The sequence below is a fragment of the Ceratotherium simum genome, chromosome 32 (genome assembly GCF_057802395.1).
Source record: "Ceratotherium simum simum isolate JZ-2026a chromosome 32, ASM5780239v1, whole genome shotgun sequence".
NCBI lineage: Eukaryota > Metazoa > Chordata > Mammalia > Perissodactyla > Rhinocerotidae > Ceratotherium > Ceratotherium simum.
The window spans coordinates 359,267-374,358 of record NC_141931.1 but is presented as its reverse complement, the minus strand read 5'-3'; positions in this window follow the sequence as shown (position 1 = coordinate 374,358).

Sequence of the window (15,092 nt, the reverse complement as noted above, 5' to 3'; positions counted from 1 at the left end):
TATGTAACTAGATGTTATTCTCTTGCTACTTTTAAGATTCTCTCTTTAACTTTTGGCAGTTTAACTATAATGTGTCTTGGTGTGGGCCTCTTTGGGTTCAGCTTATTTGGGACTTTCTGTGTTTCCTAAACTTGGATGTCTGTTTCCTTCCACAGGTTGGGAAAATTTTCAGTCATTATTTCTTTAAATTTGTTTTTTTGTCCCTTTCCCTCTCTTTTCTTCTTCTGTGACTCCTACAATGTGAATGTTAGTATGCTCGATGTTGTCCCAGAAGTCCCTTAAGCTATCCTCATTTCTTTAAATTCTTTTTTCTTTTTGCTGTTGTAATTGGGTGATTTCCATTACACTGTCTTCCAGGTCAGTGATTTGTTCTTCTATATCATCTAATCTGCTGTTGATTCCCTCTAGTGTGTTTTTCACTATCATTATTGTATTCTTCAGCTCTGATTGGTTTGTTTTTGTATTTTCTATCTCTTTGTTGAAGTTCTCACTGTGTTCATCCATTCTTCTCCTGAGTTTGGTGAGGGTCTTTACCACCATTACTTTCAATTCTTTATCTGGTAGATTTCTTATTTCTGTTTTGTTTAGTTCTTTTTCTGAGTTTTTGTCTTGTTCTTTCATTTGGAACATAATTCTGTGCCTGTTCATTTTGCCTAACTCTCTGCATTTGTTTTTATGTATTAGGTAGATTGTATATATCTCCTGGTCTTGAAGGCCTTACATTGAAGGTGTCCTGTGGGACCTAGTATTGCAATCCTTCCTGGCCACCAGACCCAGGTGCTCCAGGTGTGTCCCCTGTGTTTGTTGCATGTGTCCTCCTGTTTTGCCTGGGCCATGATTGCTGGGGGCATACTGGTGTAGGGGGCTGGCCCCCTAGGACAGGATACTCTTTGGAAGGGCTCCAATGCTGACCAGGGTTGCCCACCAGATGGGGTGAGGCAGAAGCCACTTTGGAGAGGCTCTGGTGCTGGCCAGGGCCACCCAACAGGTGGGTCAGAGTTGGAGCTGCTTTGGAGGTGCTCTAGTTCAGCCAGGGCCACTCACTGGATGGAGTGAGGAGGGAGCATATTTGGAGGGGTGTCAGCCAGGGCAGGTCCATAGGTGAATGCCAAGGTGGGGAAAGAAGTGCTAGCAAGGCAGATAGAGAATGTCAGAAATGGTGCTTGCTAAGACCAGGCCAACTTAATAGAAGGACAGCAAAGAAAACTAGCACCTGCCAGCACTTCCTTCCCCAGAGAAAGTTCCAATAGATCCTGGCTTCTCTGGCATATGCCCTAAAATTAGTCAATGAGTCTTCTTCACATATAACCCAGGCACTTTTCAACTGCTACCCCTGCACTGGGACTCAGAGCAAGTGAGTTTGTGTGCATGCGCTTTAAGAGCAGTCTTGGTTTCCTATAGCTCTTTGGCTTTCCCAGCTGGTAAGCCCTGCTGATTTTCAAAGCCAGACCTTATGGAAGCTCATCTTTCTGGTGCAGGTCCCCTGGGCTGGGGAGCCTGATGTGGGATTCAGGCCTCTCACTCATCTGGGAGAACCTCCATGGTTGTGATATCCCCCTGCTTGTGTATCACTGCACTGGGCGTGTGGGTCCTGAAGAGACTGCATCTCCACGTCTCCTCCCTATTTTGAGGTAGCTTTTTCTTTATATCCTTAGTTGTGAAAAATTTGTCCTGCTAGTCTTCAGAGCAATCTCAACAGTCCTTGTTCTATATGTAGTTGTAGTTTTGCTGTGTCTGTGGGAGGAGGTGAGCCCAGGATCTTCCTACTCCATCATCTTGATCTCTTCTCCTTTAGCATTTCTTGTAAGATGGTCTAGTGATGATGAACTCTTTCTGCTTTGTTGGAGAGTCTTTATCTCTCCTTTATTTTTAAAGGAAAGCTTTTCTGGGTATAGTATTCTTAGCTGGTAAGTCTTTTCTTTATGAACACTGAATATACTATCCTACTCCCCTCTGGCTTCCAAGGTTTCTGCTGAAGATCCACTGAATGTCTCATAAGGGTGCCCTTGTATGTGACAAGTTGTTTTACTTATAAAGCTGCTTTACTTTTGCTGCTTTCAAAATTCTCTCTTTGTGACTTTTGGCAATTTGATTATAATGCATCTTGGTGTGGATTTGTTTGAATTAATCTTTTTTGGTGTGCTTTAGGCATCCTGGATCTGAATGTACACGTTCTTCCCCAGATTTGGGAAGATTTTAGCCTTTTTTTTTTTGCATAAATTTTCTGGTTCTTTCTTTATACCTTTTCCTACTGGGACTCCCATAATGCATACCCTGTTCTTCTTTAATCATAAAGAAAAGAAAGGATCAATGAATATTTCTTTATCTAGTCTGATTTTGAACCCATCTAGTGGATTTTTTATATCAGTTATTGAGTTCTTCAGTTCCTTGATTTATGTGTAGTATTTTTTTTATATTTTCTATCTCTGTTGAAATTCTCAGTTTGTTCACGCATTATTTTTTTGACCTTGGTGAGCATCTCTATGAGTTATTTTGAATTCTCTGTAAGGCAAATCATATAACTCTATTTTATTAGTATAATTTTCTGGAGATTTATCTCATTCTTTTTTTTGGAGCATATTTATCCATTTCTTCACTATTCTTGACTCTCTGTGTTGGTTTCTGTGCATTAAACAAAGCACGCAACGTTCTTGGTCTTCACAGACTAGCTTCTCTTTTCTGCCCCTGGGAGAAGCTGGAACCTGAGGGTTCTCTTCCTGATCATATGATACTGTGCCAGCAGTAGGGATTCTGGCAAGAGTGTGTCTTGTATCTGCCTACCGGCATCAATGAGTCTGTTTTTATATTTGCCTAGGGTACTGGAGGCTTTCAATTAGTTTTTGGATTTCTCACAAAGGGAATTTGTCAATGAATTGTTGCTGAATCAGTGTGCTCCTTGGGAGAAAGCGTTCAGGATTTTCTACTCCACCATCTTGCTGATGTCACTCTTGTTTTCTATACCTTGTTTTATCCAAGTATCTAAAATACCATAAGATAAAAATTTATAGACCAATTATATTAACATTATGTGAACATTTATCACTGCCTTGATTAATAGTAAAACATTAGCAAATATTTTAATATTAAATAATTAAAGAAGTATGATATAAATGTTACCCAATTCCATCATTTATTTTGTGCATATTAACTTACATATGTACTAATTTTTAATTGTTGCATTCATAGTACCCTCATTATATGTAATGTATTATTTTAGCTTACTAGTCTATCATATAAATTTAAAAATTTTCTACATACCCCTCATAATTTTTATTTATAATCATTGAATGCTACCTGTCAAACATTTCCATTATTTAACATGGAGTATTTGACATTGTCTACGAACCATTCCATGATAGATAGAAACTACAGACTCCTTTTCAAGATATAATCTAGCCCTAATTTTCATTGCTAATATGTGACTGATGGAAACATTTTAAAGTAGGAAAATTGTTTTTCCAGCTAATTCAAAAATTATTTTATTTTTTTAATTTCCCATCACGAAAACCACTGAAAAAGATTCTGACTTGGGCTATTCCCTTAATGAAAAGAGATCTTATTCATCCAGGATATCAGAAATTATACAGACCTATGAGGCTACAGAAAACAACGCAAAGCCATACGAGGCCACATGTCTGATTCTGCCTCACCTTTACTGCCTATCACCTACTTAGAGATTCTAAGCACTGTAGATTTTTTGCTGTGGTTATCAGTGCCTTTTTCTTATACACAAAAAAGTGAGCTGTGGCTCTTGAGGTGCTGGGGTCTGATAAAAGCAATCACAGTAGAGGGCTACTTAATGTTCGACTTTTCAGCAAGCGTTAGCTAGCTTCACTTCCTTCCTACTATTGCGGTAAATGTTCTCTCAGTAGGGAGGCACTTCATTTTTGTGGTTGTAGAAAGAAATCAAATCTAGAAACATGACACCTTCAAGGAGAATAAACCCACGTTTTCAACATAGAATTTGGTTTTATGTTGACCACATATTATGGTATCTCATTGTATTCATGCTAGTCTAGGAGAGGCTAAAAACAATATTTAATTCCGATGTACCCAGGTACAGTTTAGCATGTTCCACTCACCCTTTCACATCTTAGCCATTTGCAATCTACTGTTATAGTGCACAGTAGGCAAAACACTGTGTTTTTACCAAAAATTATCATGTGTATTCTCCCTCTGTGTCCCAAATTATAATCCAGACTGTAAAATGGAAATCTGAAGGTTCACATTAATCAAAGATGATTTCTTGTCACTTATCTTCCATATCCTTTCACAATGGTGAATCACTTCACTTGCTGTCACAGTCTTACTCTGTCCCCCTAATTCCTGACCTGGGAAACAGACCGGCTCCAGCTGAGTAAGTGTAGCTGGAGCCCTGCAGGGATGCTGAATGCTATGGAGGTTTCAAGGTAACTCTGCTTTCACGTGGTGATTCATTTTGGTTACACAGTTAGGTAATTTGTTCTCATGCCAACAAACCACAGAAAAATAAAAATGATAGGAACAGAAACCAGATGCTCAAACTTTGAAGCATACTTACCTCTTATTTCCTCTGAGGACACCTTTTGTCAATGTAATCGTTAATATAAAAAATAAAACAACATATTCTAGTACCTAATTGTGTTAGTGCTTTCTTATTTTCCCTTTTGTTTTTAAGAAGCAAATTGATTTGACAGTATACAAAAATTTCCTGTAGTATGTACCTAGAAAGCTGAAAAAGTATCTGTGTTTCATTAGCCTCTGAAAATTTAGATGTCTGTTTAATATGTCCATATCTGTAACTTTTTGAAGAGAAACAAGTTAGCCTTGACCCAACATCTGTCTAAGACATTAGCTACTTTATAAATTATGTGTTATTCAAAAGAGCATATTGGATTATATTTCTCACAAAAAGATACAGCAATTTTCTTGAAAATTCATGCATAGTATCCGTATTAAATGGACTGAAAAGCACATCCACAGATGTTTTTGTCAGTGAGCAAGGAAAAGATATAGAGCAACAGAAGAATCCCCAGAGCATGCAAGAGTGAAACGTTTATCAGGAAAATGTTATCTGGCCCCTAGCCTTCTGCCCATCTTCATCTCGCAGCACATACACAATGAACAGAGTCAGGCTCTGAACAAAGTCCAGGGGAAATCTTCTTAAATCATCTTTGCACTTTGTTATGTTTTTCTAAATTATTACCAGTGCAGCATAAGTTCTGCATTGGGAGCAAAGGAGTGTAATACCTTTCAACTCTGGGGAGCCGTAAGATAGAAGCTTGCTCTGGTAAGCTCAGAAACAGGTGACCATGTGGGGAATTAAAATCCCAGATAGAAGGCAAACATGAGCAAGTTCCCAGAATTTGTCTTGGGGAATCCTAACTATAGGTGGGCAAGGAATATGATTCAGACCCAATTGTCTAGAAAACATGATGGCTACTCCACTAGTGTTTAGATAAAATTGCCTCCCATTCTGCTCTTCTTTCCAAGGCTGATATGTTTCTTTTGCTTCTATCTATTAACGTTCATTTACAGAATGAAAGGATTCTATTACCTTCTCTCACAATAGCTTTTTCCATAACACTTGTTTCTCTCAAAGTAGTAGTAGTAATAATTAATATCTTGTATTTTTATAACTCATAGTTTTCAAATGAAACAAAATTTATTCCTTCATTTGTAGAACATATGATTAATCATATCTGAACAGAGTTTCAATATAAGATGCTATAATAATTGTACTACAAAATAAATAATATAAACTTTCTGCGTATATTTAGCAAATTATTATTATATTATATAATTAAAAAGCAATAAAATAAAAACACAAGGCTTTTGAAATATATGATCTAGATTTAACATTTAATCAACATTAAAAAAAAGGATTATGAGACATGGTGTCAAATTTCACCTCTTTCAATTAAACTTGTATGACCTGGGTAAGGTACTTAACCTCTGTAACTTCATCTGCCTTATACATGCTGGGGACGACAGTGTGTACTTCACAGGACTGTAGTGAGGATTAAATGAGATAATGAACTCCAAAACAACTGCATGTAGTAAATACCTAGTAAATGCATAGACATTCCTAATTTACTAAAAGCATGATATAACCAAGTGAAGATATATGTTACGAAAAAATTAAGTGAATTAAAGGAAAGACAAGTGATTCACAAATTTCACCATTCTAAATCAATGCTCTATTCATCCACATATCAAATGATTCTGTCTGGTCAATTTACTCTATCCTTGAATGCAGTCCCCTCCTTTTTTTTTTAAAACCAGTTCAGTCCAGAAGCACTTTTAAATCATTATTTTTTTCCTGAGTAAGCAACTCTATGACTCTTCTCCTAAAAGGCTGACATTCCGTTTGTTTACACAGGAAGGTTTTCAAGACCATTACAGTGTTTATAAAAGGCTGAGTTTCCTTTTGGTTGATATATTGACAGCATAATGCATGCAATGGTTTTGTAGATTTTTTTCTACCCACAAATTTTTCTTTTCCAAATCGAATACGGATTTGGTTTTTGTTTATCTTTCAGTGTTTTTCTATATAAAAAAAGGACCACTATACTTTATGAGGAGGATGTTTATGAATTATAGCATTGTCAGGGAGAGATTGAAAACCTCTCTCCTTTTCTTTCCCATTTAACATAACCTATCTTTCTGCAATACTGTGGGGAAAACAGAGAATAAAGGCAAAAGGAAATGTTTTTAAAAGTCTACATCAGTTTTTTTTTTTTAATTTTTGTTTATTGCAGTAACATTGGTTTACAACATTGTATAAATTTCAGGTGTACATCATTGTACTTCTATTTCTGCATAGATTACATCATGTTCACCACTCAAATACCAATTACAACCCATCATCACGCACATGTGCCGAATTATCCCTTTCACCCTCCTCCCTCCCCCCCTTCCCCTCTGGTAACCACCAATCGAATCTCTGTCTCTATGTGTTTGTTTATTGTTGTTATTATCTACTACTTAATGAAGGAAATCAGACGGTATTTGACCTTCTCCCTCTGACTTATTACACTTTGCCTAATATCCTCAATGTCCATCCATGTTGTCACAAATGGCTGGATTTCATCGTTTCTTATGGCTGAGTAGTATTCCATTGTGTATATATATCACATCTTCTTTATCCATTCATCCCTTGATGGGCACTTAGGTTGCTTCCAAGTCTTGGCTATCGTGAATAATGCTGCAACGAACACACGGGTGCATGTACCTTTACAAATTGGTGTTTTCAAGTTCTTTGGATAAATACCCAACAGTGGAATAGCTGGATCATATGGTAGTTCTATCATTGATTTTTTGAGGAATCTCCATACTGTTTTCCATAGTGGCGGCACCAGTTTGCACTCCCACCAGCAGTGTATGAGAGTTCCCTTCTCTCCACATCCTCTCCAACACATGTTGTTTCCTGTCTTGTTAATGATAGTCATTCTGACGGGCGTGAGGTGATATCTCATTGTAGTTTTGATTTGCATTTCCCTGATAGTTAGTGGTTTTGAACATCTTTTCATGTGTCTGTTGGCCATCTGTATATCTTCTTTGGAGAAATGTCTGTTCAGGTCTTTTGCCCAGTTTTAAATTGGGTTGTTAGTTTTTTTGTTGTTGAGATGCATCATTTCTTTATATATTTTGGAGATTAAGCCCTTATCAGATGTATGGTTTGCAAATATCTTCTCCCAATTGTTAGGTTGTCTTTTCAGCTTGTTGATGGTTTCCTTTGCTGTGCAGAAGGTTTTTAGTTTGATGTAGTCTCATTTGTTTATTTTTTCTATTGTTTCTTTTGCCCGGTCAGACATGGTGCTTGAAAATATGTTGCTAAGACCGATGTTGAAGAGCGTACTGCCTCTGTTTTCTTCTAGAAGTTTCATAGTTTCAGGTCTTACATTCAAGTCTTTAACCCATTTTGAGTTAATTTTTGTGTATGGTGTAAGATAAGGGTCTACTTTCATTTCTTTGCATGTGGCTATCCAGTTTTTCTAACACCATTTGTTGAAGAGACTTTCTTTTCTCCATTGTATGTTGTTGGCTCCTTTGTCAAAGATTAGCTGTCCATAGATGTGTGGGTTTATTTCTGGGCTTTCGATTCTATTCCATTGATCTGTGTGTCTGTTTTTGTGCCAGTACCATGCTGTTTTGGTTACTATAGCTTTGTAGTATATTTTGAAATCAGGGAGTGTGATACCTCCAGCTTTGTTCTTTTTTCTCAGGATTCCTTTAGCTATTCGGGGTCTTTTGTTGTTCCATATAAATTTTAGGATTCTTTGTTCTATTTCTGTGAAAAGTGTTGTTGGAACTTTGATAGGGATTGCATTGAATCTATAGATTGGTTTAGGAAGTATGGACATCTTAACTACGTTAATTCTTTCAGTCCAAGAGCAGGGAATATATTTCCATTTCTTTGTGTCTTCTTCAATTTCTTTCAGCAATGTTTTATAGTTTTTGGTGTACAGATCTTTCACCTCTTTGGTTAAGTTTATTCCTAGGTATTTTATTCTTTTTGTTGCTATTGTAAATGGGGTTGTATTCTTAATTTCTCTTTCTGCTACTTCATTGTTAGTGTATAGAAATGCAACTGATTTTTGTGTGTTGATTTTGTATCCTGCAACTTTACCGAATTTGTTTATTACTTCTAAAAGGCTTTTGGATGATTCTTTAGGGTTTTATATATATAAAATAATGCCATCTGCAAATAGTGACAGTTTCACTTCTTCCTTTCCAATTTGGATCCCTTTTATTTCTTTTTCTTGCCTGATTGCTCTGGCTAGGACTTCCAATACTATGTTAAATAGGAGTGGTGACAGTGGGCATCCTTGTCTGGTTCCTATTCTTAGAGGGATAGCTTTCAGTTTTTCACCATTGAGGATGATATTAGCTGTGGGTTTCTCATTTATGGCCTTTATTATGTTGAGGTACTTTCCTTCTATACCTATTTTATTCAGAGTTTTTATCATAAATGGATGCTGTATCTTGTCAAATGCTTTCTCTGCATCTATTGAGATGATCATGTGATTTTTTATTCTTCATTTTATTAATGTGGTGTATTACGTTGATTGATTTGCGAATGTTGAACCATCCCTGCATACCTGGAATAAATCCCACTTGATCATGGTGTATAATCTTTTTAAGGTATTGTCGTATGCGATTTGCTAGTACTTTGTTGAGGATTTTTGCATTGATGTTCATCAGTGATATTGGCCTGTAATTTTCTTTTTTTATGTTGTCCTTGTCTGGTTTTGGTATCAGGGTAATGTTAGCTTCATAGAATGAGTTAGGGAGCTTTCCCTCGCCTCAATTTTTTGGAAGAGTTTTAGAAGGATAAGTATTAAGTCTTCTTTGAATGTTTGGTAGAATTCAGCAGGGAAGCCATCTGGTCCTGGACTTTTATTTTTGGGAAGGTTTTTGATTACTATTTCGACCTCCTTACTGTTCTATCCGTTGGTGTAAGTGGAGTGTTAAAGTCCCCCACTATTATTGTGCTACTGTCTATTTCTCTTTTTATGTCTGTTAATAATGCTTTATATATTTAGGTGCACCTACATTGGGTGCGTAGATATTTACAAGTGTTATATGCTCTTGTTGCATTGTTCCCTTGATCATTATGTAATGCCCTTCTTTGTCTCTTTTTATAATTTTTGTTTTAAAGTCTATTTTGTCTGATATGAGTACTGCTACCTCAGCTTTCTTTTCATTGCCATTTGCATGGAATATCTTTTTCCATCCCTTCACTTTCAGTTTGTGAGTGTCTTTAGGTCTGAAGTGTGTCTCTTGTATGCAGCATATATATGGGTCTTGTTGTTTTATCCAATCAGCCACACTATGCCTTTTAATTGGAACATTTAGTCCATTGACATTTAAAGTAGCTATCGATAAGTATGTACTTACTGCCATTTTTTAACTTTTTTTTTCCACAGTGTTTTAGTAGTCCTTCTCTGTTTCTTTCTCCTTCTATACAGAATTGATGGTCTCTTTAGTTTGACCTCTGTCTAAAAGCTCTACTCTTTAACTCCCCTCCTCCTGCCTTTTATGTTTTTGATACATATCTAACCTCTTTTTTGTGCATTTCTATCTGGTACCCTCTTATCATGAAAATAGATCATTTTTCCTATTTGTGGTCTTCTCTCTTCCCCTTAAATCAGTCCCTTTAACATTTCTTGTAGCACTGGTTTCTTGGTGACAAACTCCTTTAATTTTTGCTTGTCTGGGAAATTTTTGATCTCTCCTTCCATTTTGAATGATAACCTTGCTGGGTAGAGTATTCTTGGCTGTAAGTTTTTCCTTTTAGCACTTTAAATATATCATGCCACTCTCTTCTAGCCTGTAAGGTTTCTGCTGAGAAGTCAGCTGATAGTCTTAGGGGGCTTCCTTTGTATGTAACTTGTCTTTCTCTTGAGGCTTTTAGGATTCTCTCTTTATCTTTAATTCTGGACATTTTGATTATGATGTGTCTTGGTGTGGGCCTCTTTGGGTTTATCTTGTTTGGGGCTCTCTGTGCTTCCTGTACCTGGATGCCTGTTTCCTTCCTTAAGTTACGGAAATTTTCATCTATTATTTCTTGAAATAGGTTCTCTGCCCCTTTGTCTCACTCTTCTGATTCTGGGACACCTATAACATGGATATTAGTGCACTTGACGTTGTCCCAGAGGTCCCTTAGACTGTCCTCACTCTTTTTAATTCTTTTCTCTTTTACCTGTTCACCTTGGGTAATTTCTTCCAGTCTTTCATCCAGCTCTCAGATCCGTTCTTCTGTATCCTCTACTCTGCTTTTGAGTCCCTCTAGTGAATTTTTCATTTCCAGTATCGTGTTCTTTACTTCTGATTCGTTCTTTTTTATATCTTCCATTTCTTTGTTGACATTCTCACTGAATTCATCTAGTCTTCTCCCCAGATCAGTGAGCATCCTTAACACTCTTAGTTTGAACTCTCTGTCAGGTAGGTTGCTCATTTCTGTTTCACTTAGTTCCTTTTCTGGAGTTTTGTCCTGTTCCCTTACTTGGAATGTATTCCTTTGCCTCCTCATTTTGCCTCTTTCCCTGTGCTTGTGTCTACGTATTAGGTAGGTCAGCTACGTCTCCTGCTCTTGGATAGGTGACCTTATACAAGTGATGCCTTAGGAGGCCTGCAGTGTGCTTCCCTCAGTTGTCAATGTTCCAGGGGTGACCCCTATGTGGGCTATGTGTGTCCTTCTGTTGTGGCCTGTTTGCTCTCCCTGCATGTGCCCAGGTAGGCCGAGTTATGCTCCTGGTCAGCTGTTGTAATGCTCAGCTGTTTGTAGTTGTTGTGGGCCCTTCAGTCTCTTTATCAGGTGTGGGGAGCCCCAGCACAGTTGGCTGCAAGTTCTAATACCACATTTGTGTTGCAGTCTTTCTTTTAAGTGAGTAGGCCCCCAGCATGGCAGGTTGTTAGGCTCAGGGGCTTACAATTGCTATAAGCCTCCAGCCTTTATGTCTCTTGTTAGCTCTCTGAGGATTGCAGCTGGGTGGGGCTGGCCTCAGGCATGGGAGCACCCAATTGTTTCAGGCTTTGGAAGGTGGGGCAAACCCCCTATGTGGGTCTTTGAGAAGCACAAGTCTTCTGCAGCTGACAAGCCCTGCCGCCCACAGGTCCACACACACAGTCAACACAGTCCTGTCCAGTGTGCATGCCCTGACCTCCTGAAGTGGACTCAGTCTCTCCACGGTGGGAGCCCCACACACTCTGCCACCGCCCCACACTCTCCACCCGCTCCTTGTGCACTCCCTGCCCCACTAAAGTCAGCTCAGTTGCCAGGCTGCAGAGAATCCAGTCACCAATCTACGCAGGCCCAGAAGTTGTCTGAGGGCTTGTTGTTTGGTGAGGCCAGTCTCTAGGGTGGGCTGCCTGCCCTGGCTGAGCTGGATTAAATTGGTGCTCTAGCGGGTGCGGCAGACCTGGGCTAGCAGGCCCCAGGGAGAACTCCAATGGCGTCTGTGTCAGCACGCCCACACCAGGCTGTAACAATGGCCTCCGCCAATGTCCCAGTCCCTGGAGAGGTCTCACCTCTCACCAAGATGCACTCAGGGCCTATCAGGTAAGTCTCTTTTCACCAAAGCACTATGCACCTTTCTTTCTGGTGATTTTCGGTTTCTTTCTGAAATGGGTGAGTTTGTGCATGGGCCCTTTAAGAGCCGGTTTTAACTTCTTTGTGAACCAGCTTTTCTGGGGGTACTCCCCAATGTTTTAGTAGCAGGCAAAGTCAGTTATTCTGCCACTCATCTCAGTTTTGCTGGGTCCACAAAATGCCCACAGCGGGGGCGCTCCCCCGCTCAGGGCCCCACTCCTCCAGGGAGGGCTGCGTACCTGTGGGCTGCTCCCAGGCAGCCGTGCAGCTGGCGGCTTGTGAAGGCAACGTTTTTTTCTCTCCTGAAGGGATTTTCTGCCTCTTCCACCTCAATTAGGGTTGTCTTGTGTTGCAGGAGTTCCTCTTATCCAGTTTTCAGTTCTCTCTTAGGGGTAATTTTTCCACGAGTAGTTGTAAATTGGCTGTGTCCACGGGAGGAGGCGAGTTCAGAGTCTGCCTACACCGCCATCTTGACTTCCCCCCCGAATACCTTCTCTCTACATCAGTTTTTAATGTTCTCATTGAACCATATCTTATTTTGGAAGACTTAGATAAAAGAAAGCCCCTTCCTTGTCCTCAGCAGCTCAATCACTGCCAATAGCACAACCTATGTAAAATCTCTTCCTTAAAACTTGGTTTGATTTCTCTAAATCTATCAGATTTTTCTTGCCAGTTTGTTAGGGGACCATGGAGTAAGTACAATACAAAGTGATAAGTATTGTGATAGAGATATAACCAGTAAAAACTACATCACAAAACAGAGATAAAATGTAGTCCTACTTTATTCCAATTAAATTAATACTGGTTTGAGCCCACATCTCAAAATTGCTGCAAAACCACTATCTCTGTATAGGATTCCTTCATCTCTTAAATGCATCAATGGTCAAAGAGATTCGCACAGTCCAAATGTGGGGTTTGCTCCACTTCACAGCCACAGACAGAGAGGCACAGATCAGTGGATCTGCAACTGCAACTTATTTTTCAGTAAAATGATGTTGTTATTGACAATGTGTCCTACCATTTTGACTATCGATTTTTTCATTCATTCATTTAACAAATATTATGGATTGATGTTACGTTCCAAGCACCATTCTAGGTGCTGAAAATACAACAGCTTGGAAAACAAAGTTTATTTTTAGAAACCTTGCATTCAGTGACAATAATGATTATTTGTGTTATTATGCTTATTATGGGTCAGACATTGTTTATGTCTATATTGACTGACTTACTCATTCCAGTGAAGAAAGCATTAATATTATTTCAATGTTATGAATGAGCAAAGTGAAACACAAATAGGTTAAATAATTTGTCCAATCTCCTACAGCTAGTAAGGGGTTAGTTTAAAGTCTCACAGTCTAGTTCTAGAGCCAATGATTATAACCACTATATTATGCTGTTTTGCTGCTAGTATTAATCCAGTTCAAAATTTTTCTTTTAGCCTAATTATCAAGGGAGGATAGTCTGCCATTCTGGATCTTCGAGGGGAAATAAGCCTCTTCCCTAAAGGCCGAGAGAGGCCAAGAGGTAGCGAATGTCCAGCGTTGTGTCTGTTACTAGTCACTTCTCCTAGTGGCACCAGCCCCACCAGGGCCATTGGATTTAGATTGGTTTGGGCCTCCATTCCTTGTAGCTCTTTTCCTGTTAGATGATCCAGACAAGCTTTCCCTTCTAATCCTTTAAACAGAAGAGACTTTTGAAGATAGAATACCCACCCACATCGCTTAATGTCAATATCCTGGTTGTCCCTGGGAGGCCCCAACCTACACAATATAGACAGTAGAACCTCTTTCATTTTCTAAACAATAAACTGTCTTTAGTGCCTCAAGGGTACTTTAGTTTCTTTTGGATTATGTAGTGACTTTGTTAATTTTCTATATATTAAAAAAACAGATAAAAATAGTAATGGAACATCTTTAAAATGCTGTGCAGTGTAATGAAAAAACCATAGAGTTAAAGTTGATTACAGCATTAGGATAAAGCTCAGACGGAATAAACGTTTGACCTGGGACTGGAAGAATAAGTAGTTTTCAATTTGGAGAAGTAAGAAGAGCAATTAGATGTAGGAAAGAGCACTAGTTAATCATGATGGGTCAGTAGTCTAGCAAGACCTCCTTCTGAGCTTCTGTAGCACTGTGTACACATCTCTATTATAAAATCTATGACGTATGTGTTAATTATTGAGTTACATCTCTGCTTTGCTCAATATATTCTCAGACTTTGGAGGCAAGGATTGTACCTTCACTGTTTGCCTATACTAATGCCAGGCACATAGGCGTGCAGTAAACACTTGTGTTAAAGGATGAGTAAATAGATATTGCTAAAGAATACAGAGTATGGTAGGAGATACAAAGGGATAGTGGGTAGAAAGAGGTCTGAGTATAAAGGACCGAACAGGTTATGCAAAATCCATTATAGCAAGAATTTGTGTTTTCTAGGCTAGTAGTTTGGAAAGTGTTTTTTGTGATGCTGGGGCTCCTTGAGACATTTTCAGGACATTCCTGAGGTCAAAACTATTTTTATAATAATGCTAGGACATTATATTCATTTTTTACTCTCATTCTCTCTTGAGCACACAATGAAGTTTTCCAGAGTCTACATGACATTCAGTAACATCATTATTTTGATGGGAAATGCAATGTGTATTCATATATTCTAGTCTTAAAAGTGTCGAGTTTTAATGTCTAATATAGTAGATGGAGATAGACCCACATAACCCACATAAAACAAAAGTTCCTTGAGTTCCTCAGTAATTCATAGGAGTACAAAATGTTCCTGTGACCAAAAATTTGAGAATCATTATTCGAGGTAAATCATTAAATTTTTGAAGTGGGGTGATGGTATAATTATATCAGTGCTATTTTGCTATGCAGTTCAGTAGAGGTAAGATAATTAAGTCTGATGGGTCTGAAAAATCCATTATCTACATATTCTTATGTCTTGATGATGTAGTTACATTTTACTTTTTTTAATGAGAATTCTACATGGCCACCTTAGATACAGCTTGGAAACACCACCC